Here is a 22,837-nt window from a genome sequence, read left to right as displayed (position 1 = left end):
CTCATTCACACCACTGGACTGTAGAGAGGTGATGAGGTGGCTGTAGTCTCATTCACACCACTGGACTGTATGGAGATGATGAGGTGGCTGTAGTCTCATTCACACCACTGGACTGTAGAGAGATGATGAGGTGGCTGTAGTCTCATTCACACCTCTGGACTGTAGAGAGATGTGATGAGGTGACTGTAGTCTCATTCACACCACTGGACTGTATGGAGATGATGAGGTGGCTGTAGTCTCATTCACACCACTGGACTGTAGAGATGATGAGGTGGCTGTAGTCTCATTCACACCTCTGGACTGTATGGAGATGATGAGGTGGCTGTAGTCTCATTCACACCACTGGACTGTAGAGAGATGATGAGGTGGCTGTAGTCTCAGTCACACCACTGGACTGTATGGAGATGATGAGGTGGCTGTAGTCTCATTCACACCACTGGACTGTATGAGATGATGATGAGGTGGCTGTAGTCTCTCCTTCACACCACTGGACTGTATGGAGATGATGAGGTGGACTGTAGTCTCCTTCACACCACTGGGCTGTATGGAGATGATGAGGTGGCTGTAGTCTCATTCACACCACTGGACTGTAGAGAGATGATGAGGTGGCTGTAGTCTCCTTCACACCACTGGGCTGTATGGAGATGATGAGGTGGCTGTAGTCTCCTTCACACCACTGGACTGTATGGAGATGATGAGGTGGCTGTAGTCTCATTCACACCTCTGGACTGTATGGAGATGATGAGGTGGCTGTAGTCTCATTCACACCACTGGACTGTAGAGAGATGATGAGGTGGCTGTAGTCTCATTCACACCACTGGACTGAAGGGAGATGATGAGGTGACTGTAGTCTCATTCACACCTCTGGACTGTAGTCTCCTTCAGAGGTGATGAGGTGGCTGTAGTCTCATTCACACCACTGGACTGTAGAGAGGTGATGAGGTGGCTGTAGTCTCATTCACACCACTGGACTGTAGAGAGATGATGAGGTGGCGGTAGTCTCATTCACACCTCTGGACTGTATGGAGATGATGAGGTGGCTGTAGTCTCATTCACACCACTGGACTGTATGGAGATGATGAGGTGGCTGTAGTCTCATTCACACCACTGGACTGTAGAGAGATGATGAGGTGGCTGTACTCTCTGTTTGCCACCAATACAGGTTGTAACTCATCACTATGGTATTGAAAGACTTGATCTTCTTCCCCAGATTCAGATGAACATGTGGAGACCATGTGTATGTCTCTGTGTCCAGTATCTGTACATGGAGTTTGAAGGAGGTTTTAAGGTAGTTTTGTTTGCTGCTAGGTTTGCAACTTCATTCAAACTGCAAACAGAGACACAGCAATGGTATCCATGCTTTCATCTGACTCTAGAGCTAGGTCTATAGAACGAGACCACAGATCTGGGACCAGGCTATAGAAGGAGACCACAGATCTGGGCACGAGTCTATAGAAGGAGACAACAGATCTGGGACCAGCCTGGTGAGGTTGTGTGAGCAAACCTGGATTTGGATATCTTGACTGTACTTCCTGTCTCACGTTACTACTGTGTCTGCATTCTGCAACAGCCTCAAATTGCTGTGCAGCTAAGCTGTGCATTGCTGTGCCAACCTGCGTAATCTGCCTCAGTGTCCTGAAACCATTCCCACCACCCCTCCCCTCTCTCCAGCACTTACTGTGTACTACAGCACCCCCTTGTGGCTGTCTTACCTACGACAACTCAACGAAAACCTCAAGTCAATGAGTGATGTTTATGTGGTGTGGATGAAGGGTTCAGTGGCCGAGATGTCGTGGAAGTCCATAGAGGACCAGAACAAGACTAGATGATATATAGTTTTCATGAGGAAGTGTTTGTGGGATAGTAGTATTTATTTAATGCTCAATACTGTCGCCATTAGGATCTCTGAATTTTCTGTAAGCAATTCAGGAGGCTATGGGGGTTATTTAGTAGTAGTGGCTTGGAGGCTAGGGGGTTATTTAGTAGTAGTGGCTTAGAGGCTATTTAGGGGTTATTTAGTAGTAGTGGCTTGGAGGCTATGGGGTTATTTAGTAGTAGTGGCTTGGAGGCTAGGGGGTTATTTAGTAGTAGTGGCTTGGAGGCTAGGGGGGCTTATTTAGTAGTAGTGGCTTGGAGGCAACAGGGTTATTTAGTAGTAGTGGCTTGGAGGCTAGGGGGTTATTTAGTAGTAGTGGCTTGGTAGTCATGCTTGGGGGTTATTTAGTAGTAGTGGCTTGGAGGCTTTAGGGGGGCTTATTTAGTTAGTAGTGGCTTGGAGACTAGGGGGATTATTTAGTAGTTAGTGGCTTGGAGGCTAGGGGGTTATTTAGTAGTAGTGGCTTGGAGGCTATAGGGGGTTATTTAGTAGTAGTGGCTTGGAGGCTATGGGGTTATTTAGTAGTAGTGGCTTGGAGGCTAGGGGGTTATTTAGTAGTAGTGGCTTGGAGACTATTTAGGGGCTTATTTAGTAGTAGTGGCTTGGAGGCTAGGGGGGTTATTTAGTAGTAGTGGCTTGGAGACTTGGAGGGGGGGTATTTAGTAGTAGTGACTTGGAGACTAGGGGGTTTTTAGTTTAGTAGTTAGTGACTTGGAGACTAGGGGGGTTATTTAGTAGTAGTGGCTTGGAGACTGGGGGTTAGTAGTAGTGGCTTGGAGGGGGGTTATTTAGTAGTAGTGGCTTGGAGGCTAGGGGGTTATTTAGTAGTAGTGGCTTGGAGGCTAGGGGGTTATTTAGTAGTAGTGGCTTGGAGGCTAGGGGGGTTATTTAGTAGTAGTGGCTTGGAGGCTAGGGGGTTATTTAGTAGTAGTGGCTTGGAGGCTAGGGGGTTATTTAGTAGTAGTGGGAGGCTTTATTTAGTAGTAGTGGCTTGGAACAGGGGTTATTTAGTAGTAGTGGCTTGGAGACTAGGGGGGTTATTTAGTAGTATTGGCTTGGAGTAGCTAGGGGGGGGTTATTTAGTAGTAGTGGCTAGGGGGGTTGGAGGCTAGGGGGTTATTTAGTAGTAGTGGCTTGGAGGCTACAGGGTTATTTAGTAGTAGTGGCTTGGAGACTAGGGGGTTATTTAGTAGTAGTGGCTTGGGGTTAGTAGTGGCTTGGAGGGGGTTATTTAGTAGTAGTGGCTTGGAGGCTAGGGGTAGTTACTTAGTTATAGTGGCTTGGAGGCAACAGGGTTATTTAGTAGTAGTGGCTTGGAGGGGGGTTATTTAGTAGTAGTGGCTTGGAGGCTAGGGGGGTTATTTAGTAGTAGTGGCTTGGAGGCAAGGGGGTTATTTAGTAGTAGTGGCTTGGAGTTATTTAGTAGTAGGGGGTTATTTAGTAGAAGTGACTTGGAGGCTAGGGGGTTATTTAGTTAGTATTGGCTTGGAGGCAACAGGGTTATTTAGTAGTAGTGGCTTGGAGACTAGGGGGTTATTTAGTAGTAGTGGCTTGGAGGCTAGGGGGGTTATTTAGTAGTAGTGGCTTGGAGGCTAGGGGGTTATTTAGTAGTAGTGGCTTGGAGGCTAGGGGGTATTATTTAGTAGTCATGGCTTGGAGGCTACAGGGTTATTGAGTAGTGGCTTGGAGGCTAGGGGGTTATTTAGTAGTAGTGGCTTGGAGGCTAGGGGGTTATTTAGTAGTAGTGGCTTGGAGGCTAGGGGGGTTATTTAGTAGTAGTGGCTTGGAGGCTAGGGGGTTATTTAGTAGTAGTGGCTTAGAGGCTAGGGGGTTATTTAGTAGTAGTGGCTTGGAGACTAGGGGGTTATTTAGTAGTAGTGGCTTGGAGGCTAGGGGGTTATTTAGTAGTAGTGGCTTGGAGGCAAGGGGGTTATTTAGTAGTAGTGGCTTGGAGTCTAGGGGGTTATTTAGTAGTAGTGGCTTGGAGGCTAGGGGGTTATTTAGTAGTATATTGGCTTGGAGGCAACAGGGTTATTTAGTAGTAGTGGCTTGGAGGCTAGGGGGTTATTTAGTAGTAGTGGCTTGGAGGCTAGGGGGTTATTTAGTAGTAGTGGCTTGGAGGCTAGGGGGTTATTTAGTAGTAGTGGCTTGGAGGCTAGGGGGTTATTTAGTAGTAGTGGCTTGGAGTAGTTAGTGTAGTGGCTTGGAGACTAGGGGGTTATTTAGTAGTAGTGGCTTGGAGGCTAGGGGGGTTATTTAGTAGTAGTGGCTTGGAGGCTACAGGGTTATTTAGTAGTAGTGGCTTGGAGGCTAGGGGGTTATTTAGTAGTAGTGGCTTGGAGGCTAGGGGGTTATTTAGTGACTTGGAGGCCAGGGGGGTTATTTAGGGCTTGGAGGCTACAGGGTTATTTAGTAGTAGTGGCTTGGAGGCTAGGGGGTTATTTAGTAGTAGTGGCTTGGAGACTAGGGGGGTTATTTAGTAGTCAGACTAGGGGTTATTTAGTAGTGGGCTTGGAGGCTAGGGGTTATTTAGTAGTAGTGGCTTGGAGACTTGGAGGGGGTTATTTAGTAGTAGTGGCTTGGAGGCTAGGGGGTTATTTAGTAGTAGTGGCTTGGAGACTAGGGTGGTTATTTAGTGGTTATTTAGTGGCTTGGAGGCTAGGGGGTTATTTAGTAGTCGTGGCTTGGAGACTAGTTGCTAGGGGGGGTTATTTAGTAGTCAGTGGCTTGGAGACTAGGGGGTTATTTAGTAGTAGTGGCTTGGAGACTAGGGGTTATTTAGTAGTCGTGGCTTGGAGACTAGGGGGTTATTTAGTAGTAGTGGCTTGGAGACTAGGGGGGTTATTTAGTAGTAGTGGCTTGGAGGCTAGGGGGTTATTTAGTAGTAGTGGCTTGGAGGCTAGGGGTTATTTGGAGGCTAGTAGTAGTGGCTTGGAGGCTAGGGGGGTTATTTAGTAGTAGTGGCTTGGAGGCTTAGGGGGTTATTTAGTTAGTAGTGGCTTGGAGGCTAGGGGGTTATTTAGTAGTAGTGGCTTGGAGGCTAGGGGGTTATTTTGTTATTTAGTAGGTGGCTTGGAGGCAAGGGGGTTATTTAGTAGTAGTGGCTTGGAGGCTAGGGGGTTATTTAGTAGTAGTGGCTTGGAGGCTAGGGGGTTATTTAGTTATAGTGGCTTGGAGGCTACAGGGTTATTTAGTAGTAGTGGCTTGGAGGCTAGGGGGTTATTTAGTAGTAGTGGCTTGGAGGGGGGTTATTTAGTAGTCATGGCTTGGAGGCTACAGGGTTATTTAGTAGTAGTGGCAGGTTGCTTGGAGACCAGGGGGGCTTATTTAGTAGTAGTTGCTTGGAGGCTAGGGGGTTATTTAGTAGTCGTGGCTTGGAGACTAGGGGGTTATTTAGTAGTAGTGGCTTGGAGGCTAGGGGGTTATTTAGTAGTAGTGGCTTGAGAGACTAGGGGGGTTATTTAGTAGTTGCTTGGAGACTAGGGGGTGGTAGTGGCTTGGAGACTAGGGGGTCGTGATTTAGTAGTTTATTTAGTGGCTTGGAGACTAGGGGGTTATTTAGTAGTCGTGGCTTGGAGACTAGGGGGTTATTTAGTAGTAGTGGCTTGGTAGACTAGGGGGGTTATTTAGTAGTCGTGGCTTGGAGACTAGGGGGTTATTTAGTAGTACTGGCTTGGAGGCTACAGGGTTATTTAGTAGTAGTGGCTTGGAGGCTAGGGGGGTTATTTAGTAGTCGTGGCTTGGAGACTAGGGGGTTATTTAGTAGTAGTGGCTTGGAGGCTAGGGGGGTTATTTAGTAGTAGTGGCTTGGAGTCTAGGGGGTTATTTAGTAGTAGTGGCTTGGAGGCTTGGAGGGGGGTTATTTAGTAGTAGTGGCTTGGAGACTTGGAGGCAACAGGGGGTTATTTAGTAGTAGTGGCTTGGAGACTAGGGGGTTATTTAGTAGTAGTAGCTTGGAGGCTAGGGGGTTATTTAGTAGTAGTGGCTTGGAGGCAAGGGGGTTATTTAGTAGTAGTGGCTTGGAAGCTAGGGGGGTTATTTAGTAGTAGTGGCTTGGAGACTAGGGGGTTATTTAGTAGTAGTGGCTTGGAGACGAGGGGGTTATTTAGTAGTAGTGGCTTGGAGACTAGGGGGTTATTTAGTAGTAGTGGCTTGGAGGCTAGGGGGTTATTTAGTAGTTGTGGCTTGGAGGCTAGGGGGTTATTTAGTAGTAGTGGCTTGGAGGCTAGGGGGGTTATTTAGTAGTAGTGGCTTGGAGGCTAGGGGGTTATTTAGTAGTAGTGGCTTGGAGGCAGGCTAGGGGGTTATTTAGTAGTAGTGGCTTGGAGGGGGTTATTTAGTAGTAGTGGCTTGGAGGGGGGTTATTTAGTAGTAGTGGCTTGGAGGCTAGGGGGTTATTTAGTAGTAGTGGCTTGGAGGCTAGGGGGGTTATTTAGTAGTAGTGGCTTGGAGACTAGGGGGGTTATTTAGTAGTAGTGGCTTGGAGGCTAGGGGGTTATTTAGTAGTAGTGGCTTGGAGGCAAGGGGGTTATTTAGTAGTAGTGGCTTGGAGTCTAGGGGGTTATTTAGTAGTAGTGGCTTGGAGGCTAGGGGGTTATTTAGTTAGTAGTGGCTTGGAGGCAATTTAGTAGTTGTGGGCTTGGAGGGGTTATTTAGTAGTAGTGGCTTGGAGGCTAGGGGGTTATTTAGTAGTAGTGGCTTGGAGGCTAGGGGGGTTATTTAGTAGTAGTGGCTTGGAGGCTAGGGGGTTATTTAGTAGTAGTGGCTTGGAGGCTAGGGGGTTATTTAGTAGTAGTGGCTTGGAGGCTAGGGGGGTTATTTAGTAGTAGTGGCTTGGAGACTAGGGGGTTATTTAGTAGTCGGGGTGGCTTGGAGGCTAGGGGGTTATTTAGTAGTAGTGGCTTGGAGGCTAGGGGGTTATTTAGTAGTAGTGGCTTGGAGTCTAGGGGGTTATTTAGTAGTAGTGGCTTGGAGGCTAGGGGGTTATTTAGTTATAGTGGCTTGGAGGCTAACAGGGTTATTTAGTAGTAGTGGCTTGGAGGCTAGGGGGTTATTTAGTAGTAGTGGCTTGGAGGCTAGGGGGTTATTTAGTAGTAGTGGCTTGGAGGCTAGGGGGTTATTTAGTAGTAGTGGCTTGGAGGCTAGGGGGTTATTTAGTAGTAGTGGCTTGGAGGCTAGGGGGTGGCTTATTTAGTAGTAGTGGCTTGGAGGCTAGGGGGGTTATTTAGTAGTAGTGGCTTGGAGGCTAGGGGGGTTATTTAGTAGTAGTGGCTTGGAGTGGCTAGGGGGTTATTTAGTAGTTGCTTGGAGTGGCTTGGAGGCTAGGGGGTTATTTAGTAGTAGTGGCTTGGAGGCTAGGGGGTTATTTAGTAGTAGTGGCTTGGAGGCTACAGGGGGTTATTTAGTAGTAGTGGCTTGGAGGCTAGGGGGTTATTTAGTAGTAGTGGCTTGGGCTAGGGGGTTATTTAGTAGTCATGGCTTGGAGACTAGGCTAGGGGGTTATTTAGTAGTAGTGGCTTGGAGGCTAGTAGTGGGAGGTTTATTTAGTAGTAGTGCTTGGAGGCTAGGGGTGGCTTGGAGGCTAGGGGGTTATTTAGTAGTAGTGGCTTGGAGGCTAGGGGGTTATTTAGTAGTAGTGGCTTGGAGGCTAGGGGGGTTATTTAGTAGTAGTGGCTTGGAGGCTAGGGGGTTATTTAGTAGTAGTGGCTTGGAGGCTAGGGGGTTATTTAGTAGTAGTGGGGTTATTTAGTAGTAGTGGCTTGGAGCTAGGGGGTTATTTAGTAGTAGTGGCTTGGAGGCTAGGGGGTTATTTAGTAGTAGTGGCTTGGAGGCTAGGGGGTTATTTAGTAGTAGTGGCTTGGAGACTAGGGGGTTATTTAGTAGTAGTGGCTTGGAGGCTAGGGGGTTATTTAGTAGTAGTGGCTTGGAGGCTAGGGGGTTATTTAGTAGTAGTGGCTTGGAGGCTAGGGGGTTATTTAGTAGTAGTGGCTTGGAGGCTTGGGGGGTTATTTAGTAGTAGTGGCTTGGAGGCTAGGGGGTTATTTAGTAGTAGTGGCTTGGAGGCTAGGGGGTTATTTAGTAGTAGTGGCTTGGAGGCTATTTAGTAGGGGTTATTTAGTAGTAGTGGCTTGGAGACTAGGGGGTTATTTAGTAGTAGTGGCTTGGAGGCTAGGGGGTTATTTAGTAGTAGTGGCTTGGAGGCTAGGGGGGTTATTTAGTAGTAGTGGCTTGGAGACGAGGGGGTTATTTAGTAGTCGTGGCTTGGAGACTAGGGGGGTTATTTAGTAGTAGTGGCTTGGAGGCTAGGGGGTTATTTAGTAGTAGTGGCTTGGAGGCAATGGGGGTATTTAGTAGTAGTGGCTTGGAGGCTAGGGGGTTATTTAGTAGTAGTGGCTTGGAGGCTAGGGGGTTATTTAGTAGTAGTGGCTTGGAGGCTAGGGGGTTATTTAGTAGTAGTGGCTTGGAGGCTAGGGGTTATTTAGTAGTAGTGGCTTGGAGGCTAGGGGGTTATTTAGTAGTAGTGGCTTGGAGGCTAGGGGGTTATTTAGTAGTAGTGGCTTGGAGGCTAGGGGGAGGCTTATTTAGTAGTAGTGGCTTGGAGGCTAGGGGGTTATTTAGTAGTAGTGGCTTGGAAGCTAGGGGGTTATTTAGTAGTAGTGGCTTGGAGACTAGGGGGTTATTTAGTAGTCGTGGCTTGGAGACTAGGGGGTTATTTTGTAGTAGTGGCTTGGAGGTTAGGGGGTTATTTAGTAGTAGTGGCTTGGAGGCTAGGGGGGGGTTATTTAGTAGTAGTGGCCTGGAGGCTAGGGGGTTATTTAGTAGTAGTGGCTTGGAGGCTAGGGGGGTTATTTAGTAGTAGTGGCTTGGAGGCTATGGGGTTATTTAGTAGTAGTGGCTTGGAGGCTTAGGGGGTTATTTAGTAGTAGTGGCTTGGAGGCAATTGGGTTATTTAGTAGTCATGGCTTGGAGGCTAGGGGGTTATTTAGTAGTAGTGGCTTGGAGACTAGGGGGTTATTTAGTAGTCATGGCTTGGAGACTAGGGGTTATTTAGTAGTAGTGGCTTGGAGGCTAGGGGGTTATTTAGTAGTAGTGGCTTGGAGGCTAGGGGGTTATTTAGTAGTCAGTGGCTTGGAGACTAGGGGGGTTATTTAGTAGTAGTGGCTTGGAGGCTACAGGGTTATTTAGTAGTAGTGGTCTTGGAGGCTAGGGGGTTATTTAGTAGTAGTGGCTTGGAGGCAAGGGGGTTATTTAGTAGTCGTTTGGAGAGGGGGTTGGAGGCTTGGAGGGGGTTATTTTGTAGTAGTGGCTTGGAGGCTAGGGGTTATTTAGTAGTAGTGGCTTGGAGGGCTTGGGGGGGTTATTTTTAGTAGTTGGAGCTTGGAGGCTAGAGGGGTTATTTAGTAGTAGTGGCTTGGAGGCTAGGGGGGTTATTTAGTAGTAGTGGCTTGGAGGCTAGGGGGTTATATAGTAGTAGTGGCTTGGAGGCTAGGGAGGTTATTTAGTAGTAGTGGCTTGGAGGCTAAGGGGGTTATTTAGTAGTAGTGGCTTGGAGGCTAGTGAGGTTATTTAGTAGTACTGGCTTGGAGGCTACAGGGTTATTTAGTAGTGGCTTGGAGGCTAGGGAGGTTATTTAGTAGTAGTGGCTTGGAGACTAGGGGGTTATGTAGTAGTCGTGGCTTGGAGACTAGGGGGTTATTTTGTAGTAGTGGCTTGGAGGTTAGGGGGTTATTTAGTAGTAGTGGCTTGTAGGCTAGGGGGATTATTTAGTAGTAGTTGCTTGGAGGCTAGGGGTGTTATTTCGTAGTAATGGCTTGGAGGCTTGGGGGTTATTTAGTAGTAGTAGCTTGGAGGCAAGGGGGTTATTTAGTAGTAGTAGCTTGTAGGCAAGGGGGTTATTTAGTAGTAGTGGCTTGGAGGCTAGGGGGGTTATTTAGTAGTAGTGGCTTGGAGGCTAGGGGGTTATTTAGTAGTAGTGGCTTGGAGACTAGTGGGGTTATTTAGTAGTAGTGGCTTGGAGACTAGGGGGTTATTTAGTAGTAGTGGCTTGGAGACTAGGGGGTTATTTAGTAGTAGTGGCTTGGAGACTAGGGGTTATTTTGTAGTAGTGGCTTGGAGGTTAGGGGGGTTATTTAGTAGTAGTGGCTTGGAGGCTAGGGGGTTATTTAGTAGTAGTTGCTTGGAGGCTAGGGGGTTATTTAGTAGTAGTGGCTTGGAGGCTAGGGGTTATTTAGTAGTAGTGGCTGGCTTGGTAGTAGTGGCTTGGAGGCTGGGTTATTTAGTAGTAGTGGCTTGGAGGCTAGGGGGTTATTTAGTAGTAGTGGCTTGGAGGCTAGGGGGTTATTTAGTAGTACTGGCTTGGAGACTAGGGGTTATTTAGTAGTAGTGGCTTGGAGACTAGGGGTTATTTAGTAGTAGTGGCTTGGAGGCTAGGGGGTTATTTAGTAGTAGTGGCTTGGAGACTAGGGGGTTATTTAGTAGTCGTGGCTTGGAGACTAGGGGGTTATTTAGTAGTAGTGGCTTGGAGGCTAGGGGTTATTTAGTAGTAGTGGCTTGGAGGCTAGGGGGATTATTTAGTAGTAGTTGCCTGGAGGCTAGGGGTGTTATTTCGTAGTAGTGGCTTGGAGGCTAGGGGGTTATTTAGTAGTAGTGGCTTGGAGGCAATGGGGTTATTTAGTAGTAGTGGCTTGGAGGCAAGGGGGTTATTTAGTAGTAGTGGCTTGGGGGCTAGGGAGTTATTTAGTAGTCGTGGCTTGGAGGCTAGTGGGGTTATTTAGTAGTAGTGGCTTGGAGACTAGGGGTTATTTAGTAGTAGTGGCTTGGAGACTAGGGGTTATTTAGTAGTAGTGGCTTGGAGGTTAGGGGGTTATTTAGTAGTAGTGGCTTGGAGGCTTGGGGGGTTATTTAGTAGTAGTTGCTTGGAGGCTAGGGGTGTTATTTAGTAGTAGTGGCTTGGAGGCTAGGGGGTTATTTAGTAGTAGTAGCTTGGAGGCAAGGGGGTTATTTAGTAGTAGTAGTGGCTTGGAGGCTAGGGGTTATTTAGTAGTAGTGGCTTGGAGGCAAGGGGGTTATTTAGTAGTAGTGGCTTGGAGGCTAGGGGGTTATTTAGTAGTAGTGGCTTGGAGGCTAGGGGTTATTTAGTAGTAGTGGCTTGGAGGCTAGTGTGGTTATTTAGTAGTAGTGGCTTGGAGGCTAGGGGTTATTTAGTAGTAGTGGCTTGGAGACTAGGGGGGTTATTTAGTAGTCGTGGCTTGGAGACTAGGGGGTTATTTAGTAGTAGTGGCTTGGAGGCTAGGGGGTTATTTAGTAGTAGTGGCTTGGAGGCTAGGGGGTTATTTAGTAGTAGTGGCTTGGAGGCTAGGGGGTTATTTAGTAGTAGTGGCTTGGAGGCTAGGGGTTATTTAGTAGTAGTGGCTTGGAGGCTAGGGGGTTATTTAGTAGTAGTGGCTTGGAGGCTAGGGGGTTATTTAGTAGTAGTGGCTTGGAGGCTAGGGGGTTATTTAGTAGTAGTGGCTTGGAGGCAATGGGGGTTATTTAGTAGTAGTGGCTTGGAGGCTAGGGGGTTATTTAGTAGTAGTGGCTTGGAGGCTAGGGGTTATTTAGTAGTAGTGGCTTGGAGGCTAGGGGGTTATTTAGTAGTAGTGGCTTGGAGGTTAGGGGGGTTATTTAGTAGTAGTGGCTTGGAGGCTAGGGGGTTATTTAGTAGTAGTGGCTTGGAGGCTAGGGGTGTTATTTAGTAGTAGTGGCTTGGAGGCTAGGGGGTTATTTAGTAGTAGTGGCTTGGAGGCAATGGGGTTATTTAGTAGTAGTGGCTTGGAGGCAAGGGGGTTATTTAGTAGTAGTGGCTTGGAGGCAATTGGTTATTTAGTAGTCGTGGCTTGGAGGCTAGTGGGTTATTTAGTAGTAGTGGCTTGGAGACTAGGGGGTTATTTAGTAGTCATGGCTTGGAGACTAGGGGGTTATTTAGTAGTACTGGCTTGGAGGCTAGGGGGTTATTTAGTAGTAGTGGCTTGGAGGCTAGTGGGGTTATTTAGTAGTAGTGGCTTGGAGACGAGGGGGTTATTTAGTAGTACTGGCTTGGGAGGCTACAGGGTTATTTAGTAGTAGTGGTCTTGGAGGCTAGGGGGGTTATTTAGTAGTTGTGGCTTGGAGGCTAGGGGGTTATTTAGTAGTAGTGGCTTGGAGGCTAGGGGGTTATTTAGTAGTAGTGGCTTGGAGGCTAGGGGGTTATTTAGTAGTAGTGGCTTGGAGGCTAGGGGGGTTATTTAGTAGTAGTGGCTTGGAGACTAGGGGTTATTTAGTAGTAGTGGCTTGGAGGCTAGGGGGTTATTTAGTAGTAGTGGCTTGGAGACTAGGGGTTATTTAGTAGTAGTGGCTTGGAGGCTAGGGGGTTATTTAGTAGTAGTGGCTTGGAGGCTAGGGGGTTATTTAGTAGTAGTGGCTTGGAGGCTAGGGGGTTATTTAGTAGTAGTGGCTTGGAGGCTAGGGGGTTATTTAGTAGTAGTGGCTTGGAGGCTTGGGGGTTATTTAGTAGTAGTGGCTTGGAGGCAAGGGGGTTATTTAGTAGTAGTGGCTTGGAGGCTAGGGGGTTATTTAGTAGTAGTGGCTTGGAGGCTAGGGGTTATTTAGTAGTAGTGGCTTGGAGGCTAGGGGGTTATTTAGTAGTAGTGGCTTGGAGACTAGGGGGTTATTTAGTAGTAGTGGCTTGGAGACTAGGGGGTTATGTAGTAGTCGTGGCTTGGAGACTAGGGGGTTATTTTGTAGTAGTGGCTTGGAGGTTAGGGGGTTATTTAGTAGTAGTGGCTTGGAGGCTAGGGGGATTATTTAGTAGTAGTTGCTTGGAGGCTAGGGGTGTTATTTCGTAGTAATGGCTTGGAGGCTTGGGGGTTATTTAGTAGTAGTAGCTTGGAGGCAAGGGGGTTATTTAGTAGTAGTAGCTTGGAGGCAAGGGGGTTATTTAGTAGTAGTGGCTTGGAGGCAAGGGGGTTATTTAGTAGTAGTGGCTTGGAAGCTAGGGGGGTTATTTAGTAGTAGTGGCTTGGAGGCTAGGGGTTATTTAGTAGTAGTGGCTTGGAGGCTAGGGGGTTATTTAGTTGTAGTGGCTTGGAGACTAGGGGGTTATTTAGTAGTCGTGGCTTGGAGACTAGGGGGGTTATTTAGTAGTAGTGGCTTGGAGGTTAGGGGGTTATTTAGTAGTAGTGGCTTGGAGGCTAGGGGGATTATTTAGTAGTAGTGGCTTGGAGGCTAGGGGGATTATTTAGTTATTTGGAGGCTAGGGGTGTTAGTAGTATGGCTTGGAGGCTTATTTAGGGGGTTATTTAGTAGTAGTAGCTTGGAGGCAAGGGGGTTATTTAGTAGTAGTGGCTTGGAGGCAAGGGGGTTATTTAGTAGTAGTGGCTTGGAGGCAAGGGGGTTATTTAGTAGTAGTGGCTTGGAGGCTAGGGGGTTATTTAGTAGTAGTGGCTTGGAGACTAGGGGGTTATTTAGTAGTAGTGGCTTGGAGGCTAGGGGGGTTATTTAGTAGTAGTGGCTTGGAGACGAGGGGGTTATTTAGTAGTAGTGGCTTGGAGACTAGGGGGTTATTTAGTAGTCGTGGCTTGGAGACTAGGGGGTTATTTTGTAGTAGTGGCTTGGAGGTTAGGGGGTTATTTAGTAGTAGTGGCTTGGAGGCTAGGGGGATTATTTAGTAGTAGTTGCCTGGAGGCTAGGGGTGTTATTTCGTAGTAGTGGCATGGAGGCTAAAGGGGTTATTTAGTAGTAGTGGCTTGGAGGCAATGGGGTTATTTAGTAGTAGTGGCTTGGAGGCAAGGGGGTTATTTAGTAGTAGTGGCTTGGAGGCAATTGGGTTATTTAGTAGTCGTGGCTTGGAGGCTAGTGTGGTTATTTAGTAGTAGTGGCTTGGAGACTAGGGGGTTATTTAGTAGTCATGGCTTGGAGACTAGGGGGTTATATAGTAGTCGTGGCTTGGAGGCTAGTGGGGTTATTTAGTAGTAGTGTCTTGGAGACTAGGGGGTTATTTAGTAGTCATGGCTTGGAGACGAGGGGGTTATTTAGTAGTACTGGCTTGGAGGGTACAGGGTTATTTAGTAGTAGTGGTCTTGGAGGCTAGGGGGGTTATTTAGTAGTTGTGGCTTGGAGGCAAGGGGGGTTATTTAGTAGTCGTGGCTTGGAGGCTAGGGGGTTATTTTGTAGTAGTGGCTTGGAGGCTAGGGGGTTATTTAGTAGTAGTGGCTTGGAGGCTAGGGGGGTTATTTAGTAGTTGTGGCTTGGAGGCTAGGGAGGTTATTTAGTAGTACAGGCTTGGAGGCTAGGGGTTATTTAGTAGTAGTGGCTTGGAGGCTAGGGGGTTATTTAGTAGTAGTGGCTTGGAGGCTAGGGGGTTATTTAGTAGTAGTGGCTTGGAGGCTAAGGGGGTTATTTAGTAGTAGTGGCTTGGAGGCTAGGGAGGTTATTTAGTAGTAGTGGCTTGGAGGCTAGTGGGTTATTTAGTAGTAGTGGCTTGGAGGCTAGGGGGTTATTTAGTAGTAGTGGCTTGGAGACTAGGGGGTTATTTAGTAGTCGTGGCTTGGAGACTAGGGGGTTATTTTGTAGTAGTGGCTTGGAGGTTAGGGGGTTATTTAGTAGTAGTGGCTTGGAGGCTAGGGGGATTATTTAGTAGTAGTTGCTTGGAGGCTAGGGGTGTTATTTCGTAGTAGTGGCATGGAGGCTAGGGGGTTATTTAGTAGTACTGGCTTGGAGGCAACGGGGTTATTTAGTAGTAGTTGGAGGCTTGGAGGTAGTAGCTTGGAGGGGGGTTATTTAGTAGTAGTGGCTTGGAGGCGAGGGGGTTATTTAGTAGTAGTGGCTTGGAAGCTAGGGGGGTTATTTAGTAGTAGTGGCTTGGAGACTAGGGGGTTATTTAGTAGTAGTGGCTTGGAGACGGGGGGTTATTTAGTTTAGTTGTTATTGGCTTGGAGACTAGGGGGTTATTTAGTAGTACTGGCTTGGAGACTAGGGGTTATTTAGTAGTAGTGGCTTGGAGGCTAGGGGGTTATTTAGTAGTAGTGGCTTGGAGGCTAGGGGGTTATTTAGTAGTAGTGGCTTGGAGGCTAGGGGGTTATTTAGTAGTAGTGGCTTGGAGGCTAGGGGGTTATTTAGTAGTAGTGGCTTGGAGGCTAGTGGGGTTATTTAGTAGTAGTGGCTTGGAGACTAAGGGGGTTATTTAGTAGTAGTGGCTTGGAGGCTAGGGGGTTATTTAGTAGTACTGGCTTGGAGGCTAGGGGTTATTTAGTAGTAGTGGCTTGGAGGCTAGGGGGTTATTTAGTAGTAGTGGCTTGGAGACGAGGGGGTTATTTAGTAGTCGTGGCTTGGAGACTAGGGGGTTATTTAGTAGTCATGGCTTGGAGACTAGGGGGTTATTTTGTAGTAGTGGCTTGGAGGTTAGGGGGTTATTTAGTAGTAGTGGCTTGGAGGCTAGGGGGATTATTTAGTAGTAGTTGCTTGGAGGTTAGGGGTGTTATTTCGTAGTAATGGCTTGGAGGCTTGGTGTTTATTTAGTAGTAGTGGCTTGGAGGCAAGGGGGTTATTTAGTAGTTGTGGCTTGGAGGCAAGGGGTTAGTTTAGTAGTAGTTATTTCTTGGGGCTAGGGAGTTATTTAGTAGTCGTGGCTTGGAGGCTAGGGGTTATTTAGTAGTAGTGGCTTGGAGGCTAGGGGGTTATTTAGTAGTAGTGGCTTGGAGGCTAGGGGGTTATTTAGTAGTAGTGGCTTGGAGGTTAGGGGGTTATTTAGTAGTAGTGGCTTGGAGGTTAGGGGGGGTTATTTAGTAGTAGTGGCTTGGAGGCTAGGGGGTTATTTAGTAGTAGTGGCTTGGAGGCTTAGGGGGTTATTTAGTAGTAGTGGCTTGGAGGCTAGGGGGGTTATTTAGTAGTAGTGGCTTGGAGGCTAGGGGGTTATTTAGTAGTAGTGGCTTGGAGGCAAGGGGGTTATTTAGTAGTAGTGGCTTGGAGGCTTGGAGGGGGTTATTTAGTAGTAGTGGCTTGGAGGCTAGGGGTTATTTAGTAGTAGTGGCTTGGAGGCTAGGGGTTATTTAGTAGTAGTGGCTTGGAGACTAGGGGGTTATTTAGTAGTAGTGGCTTGGAGACTAGGGGGTTATTTAGTAGTAGTGGCTTGGAGACTAGGGGGTTATTTTGTAGTAGTGGCTTGGAGGTTAGGGGGTTATTTAGTAGTAGTGGCTTGGAGACTAGGGGGTTATTTAGTAGTAGTGGCTTGGAGACTAGGGGGTTATTTAGTAGTAGTGGCTTGGAGACTAGGGGTTATTTAGTAGTAGTGGCTTGGAGGCTAGGGGGTTATTTAGTAGTAGTGGCTTGGAGACTAGGGGGTTATTTAGTAATAGTGGCTTGGAGGCTAGGGGGTTATTTAGTAGTAGTGGCTTGGAGGCAATGGGGTTATTTAGTAGTAGTGGCTTGGAGGCAAGGGGGTTATTTAGTAGTAGTGGCTTGGAGGCAATTGGGTTATTTAGTAGTCGTGGCTTGGAGGCTAGTGTGGTTATTTAGTAGTAGTGGCTTGGAGACTAGGGGGTTATTTAGTAGTCATGGCTTGGAGACTAGGGGGTTATTTAGTAGTCGTGGCTTGGAGGCTAGGGGGGTTATTTAGTAGTAGTGGCTTGGAGATAGGGGGTTATTTAGTAGTAGTGGCTTGGAGGCAAGGGGGTTATTTAGTAGTAGTGGCTTGGAGGCAAGGGGGTTATTTAGTAGTAGTGGCTTGGAGGCAATTGAGTTATTTAGTAGTCGTGGCTTGGAGGCTAGTGAGGTTATTTAGTAGTAGTGTCTTGGAGACTAGGGGGTTATTTAGTAGTCATGGCTTGGAGACGAGGGGGTTATTTAGTAGTACTGGCTTGGAGGCTACAGGGTTATTTAGTAGTACTGGCTTGGATGCTAGTGGGGTTATTTAGTAGTAGTGGCTTGGAGACGAGGGGGTTATTTAGTAGTACTGGCTTGGGAGGCTACAGGGTTATTTAGTAGTAGTGGTCTTGGAGGCTAGGGGGGTTATTTAGTAGTTGTGGCTTGGAGGCAAGGGGGGTTATTTAGTAGAAGTGACTTGGAGGCCAGGGGGGTTATTTAGTTGTAGTGGCTTGGAGGCTACAGGGTTATTTAGTAGTAGTGGCTTGGAGGCTAGGGGGGTTATATAGTAGTAGTGGCTTGGCGACTAGGGGGTTATTTAGTAGTAGTGGCTTGGAGACGAGGGGGTTATTTAGTAGTTGTGGCTTGGAGACTAGGGGGTTATTTAGTAGTAGTGGCTTGGAGGCTAGGGGGTTATTTAGTAGTAGTGGCTTGGAGGCTAGGGGGGTTATTTAGTAGTAGTGGCTTGGAGGCTAGGGAGGTTATTTAGTAGTAGTGGCTTGGAGGCTAGGGGTGTTATTTCGTAGTAGTGGCTTGGAGGCTTGGGGGTTAGTTATTAGTAGTGGCTTGGAGGCAAGGTGGGTTATTTAGTAGTAGTGGCTTGGAGGCAAGGGGGTTATTTAGTAGTAGTGGCTTGGAGGCTAGGGAGTTATTTAGTAGTAGTGGCTTGGAGACGAGGGGGTTATTTAGTTGTAGTGGCTTGGAGACGAGGGGTTATTTAGTAGTCGTGGCTTGGAGACTAGGGGGTTATTTAGTAGTCGTGGCTTGGAGGCTAGGGGGTTATTTATTTGTCTTGGAGACTAGTAGTAGTAGTGGCTTGGAGACTAGGGGGTTATTTAGTAGTAGTGGCTTGGAGACGAGGGGGTTATTTAGTAGTAGTGGCTTGGAGGCTAGGGGGGTTATTTAGTAGTACTGGCTTGGAGGCTACAGGGTTATTTAGTAGTAGTGGCTTGGAGACTAGGGGAGTTATTTAGTCATAGTCGTGGCTTGGAGGCTAGTGGGTTATTCAGTAGTAGTAGCTTGGAGTCTAGGGGGTTATTTAGTAGTCATGGCTTGGAGACTAGTGGGTTATTTAGTAATAGTGGCTTGGAGACAAGGGGGATTATTTAGTAGTAGTGGCTTGGAGGCTAGGGGGGTTATTTAGTAGTTGTGGCTTGGAGGCTTGGAGGGTAATTTAGTAGTAGTGGCTTGGGGGGGGTCATTTATGAGTAGTGGCTTGGAGGCTAGGGGGTTTATTTAGTTGTAGTGACTTGGTGGCTAGGAGGGTTATTTAGTAGTCGTGGCTTGTGGGGGTTATTTAGTGGTAGTGGCTTGGAGGCTTGGGGGTTATTTAGTAGTAGTGACTTGGAAGCTAGGGGGGTTATTTAGTGGTAGTGGCTTGGAGGCTAGGGGGGGGTATTTAGTTTTATTGGCTTTTGTTCTAGGTCGGTAATTTAGTAGTAGTGGCTTGGAGGTTGAGGAGGCTTGGGGGTTATTTAGTAGTAGTGGCTTGGAGGCTAGGGGGTTATTTAGTAGTAGTGGCTTGTTGTTTGAGGAGAATAGGAGGGTTATTTATTAGTTGTGTCTTGGAGGTTGTGGAGGTTAGGTAGGTTATTTAGTGGTAGTGTCCTTGGAGGTTTTGGGTTAACACAGTCCAAGGGCCAGGGTATTGTTGTTGGTCCACCTACTGCCAGGTTGTGAAAGTGGGGGTTGTGGTTGTTGTGCATTATGGGAAGCCTCGGTCCAGGAAGTGAACAGGAAGCTGAAATGTGTTTCATTGGTTTCAGGGATGAGAGCTGCAGTCGGGAGGGCGATGGTGGTGATGAGGATCTGGGGGAGGAAGGGGAGGAGTTTGAGTGTTACCCCCCGGGGATGAAGGTGCAGGTGAGGTATGGGCGCGGTCGCAGCCTGAAGACGTACCAGGCCACTGTGAAAGATGCTGACGTGGAGGGGGGAGAGGTGCTCTACCTGGTTCACTACTGTGGCTGGAACGTCAGGTAAGATTAGCAGGACACACAGCCTTGGGGAATATGACCTTTCACCTCAATATATTTATCACCTGACCACTACTAGTTTAATATATATTAAGTGGAGAGGTGTGGCTGGAACGTCAGGTAAGATTAGCAGGATACACAGCCCTGGGGAATATGAACTTTCACCTAACAACCATTATTTTACAGCCTATCTATCCTCTTCTAAAACAAATAGATAATTTGGCTTTGATTGGATGACTATTTAAATGGGTATGTCCCTCATAGTAATAATAATAATACAGTAGATACACTGCTGGGGCGGCAGGGTGGCCTAATGGTTAGAGCGTTGGACTTGTAACCGGAAGGTTGCAAGTTCAAACCCCCGAGCTGACAAGGTACAAATCTGTTATTCTGCCCACTGTTCCTAGGCTGTCATTGAAAATAAGAATTTGTTCTTAACTGACTTGCCTAGTTAAATAAAGGTAAAATTAAAAAAGTATCTAAAAATAAATTATCCATCGAATCAAACACAGTCCCTCTTTATCAGGACTGATATCTTTTTACACTGTCACCATCTACTGGCTGAAATAGAGAATCGGGTCAATCAGTAACATGATAATAACACGGTTGACATTCTAAAGTTTGTGTCCCGTCCGTCTGTCTGTCCCCCACTGTTTGACTGTCTCTCGACAGGACAGATGTCACCATATGAAAGTTTCTCAGTGTACTGTGGATGGCCATAAGCCTTGTCACAGAGCCTTAGAATAATACAACTTTTATATGTATAACTCACTCTGAAAGGCCAGCCTGGTTCCTAGGCCAAACCGAGCCTGGGTTGAACTGGGCTGGCCTGGTTACCCATCCACCATAGTTTCTGGAATCGCACTGGAAAGGACCACAAGAAGCGATTTGGGTTTTTAATTTATTGAATTTAAATGTTATTTGACCTTTATTTAACTAGCCACTACCACTAAGTAACTCCCCCTTCCGGTTACTATCCAACGCTCTAACCACTAGGCTACCCTGCCGCCCCAGGGCGGGCCCTATCGTTTGAATGTGGTATTAAAGTGTTGCTATACTCACCTCTCCCCCCTGGGCCAGAGACAGGGTAGTACAGTGTTACTATGTAGAAGTAGAGTTGGCATACCTAAGGGGATTATGAGACACACACAACAGATGAGAGCTTTTCACAGTGAGACCGATGTAGTGATGTCATTGTCTTACTGGCGTTTTGTGGTTGAGTTCCAAAACTGGTTGAGCAGAAGCTCTTCTCTCTGCGTTACGTTGTCTTCTGGTGTGAGGTTGGAAGACTTTCATTCCTTTCTGTAGGTACCTAAGTAGTATCTCTGGGTAGTATCGGTCTGTAGACTGAAGTTAAGTAGTATCTCTGGGTAGTATCGGTCTGTAGACTGAAGTTAAGTAGTATCTCTGGGTAGTATCGGTCTGTAGACTGAAGTTAAGTAGTATCTTTGGGTAGTATCATTCTGTAGACTGACGTTAAGTAGTATCTCTGGGTAGTATCTTTCTGTAGACTGAAGTTAAGTAGTATCTCTGGGTAGTAACGGTCTGTAGACTGAAATTAAGTAGTATCTCTGTGGTATTTTATAGCCTTGGGTTGGAACTAATGTTAATTTATCTCATTAATGTTAGTCTTCTTCCATAAAATAATGTAGTATCTTCATTAATGTTCTTTTATTCCATAATGTATCTCTGGGTTTATCTTCATTAATGTTCTTTTATTCCATAATGTAGTATCTCTGGGTAGTTTATCTTCATTAATAGTTCTCTGTTATTCTGTAGACTGATTAATAGTAATGTGGGTTTATCTTCATTAATGTTCTGTTATTCCATCCTAATGTGGATTTATCTTCATTAATGTTGTCTATTCCATAAAATAATGTGGATTTATCTTCATTAATGTTCTTTTATTCCATAATGTAATGTGGGTTTATCTTCATTAATGTTCTGTTATTCCATAATGTAATGTGGGTTTATCTTCATTAATCTTCTGTTAAACCCACATTACATTACATCTTCATTAAGAAAACCTTATTTCATGATATAATTTTGGGTCTCTTTCTGTTAGATCTGGATCCTGTTTGACTAAAGTGGGGGTCAGACAGACGATAGAGGGTTGAATGTCTGTGTGGTCAGTGAGGTGTTGTCAGACAGATGAAAGATAGAGGGTTGAATGTCTGTGTGGTCAGTGAGGTGTTGGTTTGTCAGACAGATGATAGATAGAGGGTTGAATGTCTCTGTGATAATACTTGTTATGCTCCCTATGTAGTGCACCACTTTTGACCAGAGCCTATAGGGAATCCCATAGATTGTTTGTCAAAAGTAGTGCACTATATAGGGAAGAGGGTGCCATTTGGGATATGAGCTATATACACGTTACTTTTGACCTGTGATTGACCCTTTGTGTCCATCTCTCCCATCAGATATGACGAGTGGGTCAAAGCCGACAAGATTGTCCGTCCGGCCAATAAGAATGTTCAGAAGATCAAGCATCGCAAGAAAATAAAGGTAGGCGAAATATTAATAAAAAAAAAAGTAATACTATTTTGCATATACAGTTGCAGTCAGAAGTTTACATACACTTAGGTTCAAGTCATTAAAACTTGTTTTTCAACCACTCCACAGATTTCTTGTTAACAAACTATAGTTTTGGCAAGTTGGTAAGGACATATACTTTGTGCATGACACAAGTCATTTTTCCAACAATTGTTTAGACAGATTTTTTCACTGTATCACAATTCCAGTGGGTCAGAAGGTTACATACACTAAGTTGACTGTGCCTTTAAACAGCTTGGAAAATTCCAGAAAATTATGTCATGGCTTTAGAAGCTTCTGATGGGCTAATTGACATTATTTGAGTCAATTGGAGGTGTACCTGTGGATGTATTTCGAGGCCTACCTTCAAACTCAGTGCCTCTTTGCTTGATGTCATGGGAAAATCAAGATAAATCAGCCAAGACCTCAGAAACAAAATTGTAGACCTCCAAAGGTCTGGTCCATCCTTGGGAGCAACTTCCAAACGCCTAAAGGTACCACGTTCATCTGTACAAACAATAGTACGCAAGTATAAACACCATGAGACCACGCAGCAGTCATACTGCTCAGGAAGGAGACGCGTTCTGTCTCCTAGAGATGAACGTCCTTAAGTGCAAAAAGTGCAAATCAATCCCAGAACAACAGCACAGGACCTTGTGAAGATGCTGGAGGAAACAGGTACAAAAGTATCTATATCCACAGTAAAACGAGTCCTATATTGACATAACCTAAAAGGCCACTCGGCAAGGAAGAAGCCACTGCTCCAAAACCGCCATAAAAAAGCCAGACTACAGTTTGCAACTGCACATGGGAACAAAGATTGTACTTTTTGGAGAAATGTCCTCTGGTCTGATGAAACAAAAAATAGAACTGTTTGGCCATAATGACCATCGTTATGTTTGGAAGAAAAAGGGGGAAGCTTGCAAGCCGAAGAACACCTTCCCAACCGTAAAGCACGGGGGTGGCAGCATCATGTTGGGGGGGTGCTTTGCTGCAGGAGCGACTGGTGCACTTCTCAAAATAGATAGCCTCATGAGGATGGAAAATTATGTGGATATATTGAATCAACATCTCAAGACATCAGTCAGGAAGTTAAAGCTTGGTTGCAAATGGGTCTTCCAAATGGACAATGACCCCAAGCACACTTCCAAAGTTGTGGCAAAATGGCTTAAGGACAACAAAGTCAAGGTATTGGAGTGGCCATTATAAAGCCCTGACCTCAATCCTATAGGAAATGTGTGGGCAGACCTGAAAAAGTGTGTGTGAGCAAGAAGGCCTACAAACCTGATTCAGTTACACCAGCTCTGTCAGGAGGAATGGGCCAAAATTCACCCAACTTATTGTGGGAAGCTTGTGGAAGGCTACCCGAAACATCTGATCCAAGTTAACCAATTTAAAAGCAATGCTACCAAATACTAATTGATTGTATGTAAACTTCTGACCCACTGGGAATGTGATGAAAGAATTAAAAGCTGAAATAAATAATTCTCTCTTCTTAATTCTGAAATGTCACATTATTAAAATAAAGTGGTGATCCTAACTGACCTAAAACAGGGAATTTTTACTTGGATTAAATATCAGG

The 22,837-nt window shown here is 46.1% G+C and overlaps 1 pseudogene; it reads left to right on the top strand.

Moving 5' to 3' along the window:
• The window catches only part of LOC135524869 (AT-rich interactive domain-containing protein 4B-like), a 77,151-nt pseudogene that overhangs the window by 12,162 nt on the left and 42,152 nt on the right, over nt 1-22,837 (top strand).

This window comes from Oncorhynchus masou, chromosome 31 (genome assembly GCF_036934945.1).
Source record: "Oncorhynchus masou masou isolate Uvic2021 chromosome 31, UVic_Omas_1.1, whole genome shotgun sequence".
NCBI lineage: Eukaryota > Metazoa > Chordata > Actinopteri > Salmoniformes > Salmonidae > Oncorhynchus > Oncorhynchus masou.
The sequence above is the reverse complement of the archived record's forward strand: the minus strand, read 5'-3'. Positions and strand labels throughout refer to the sequence as shown.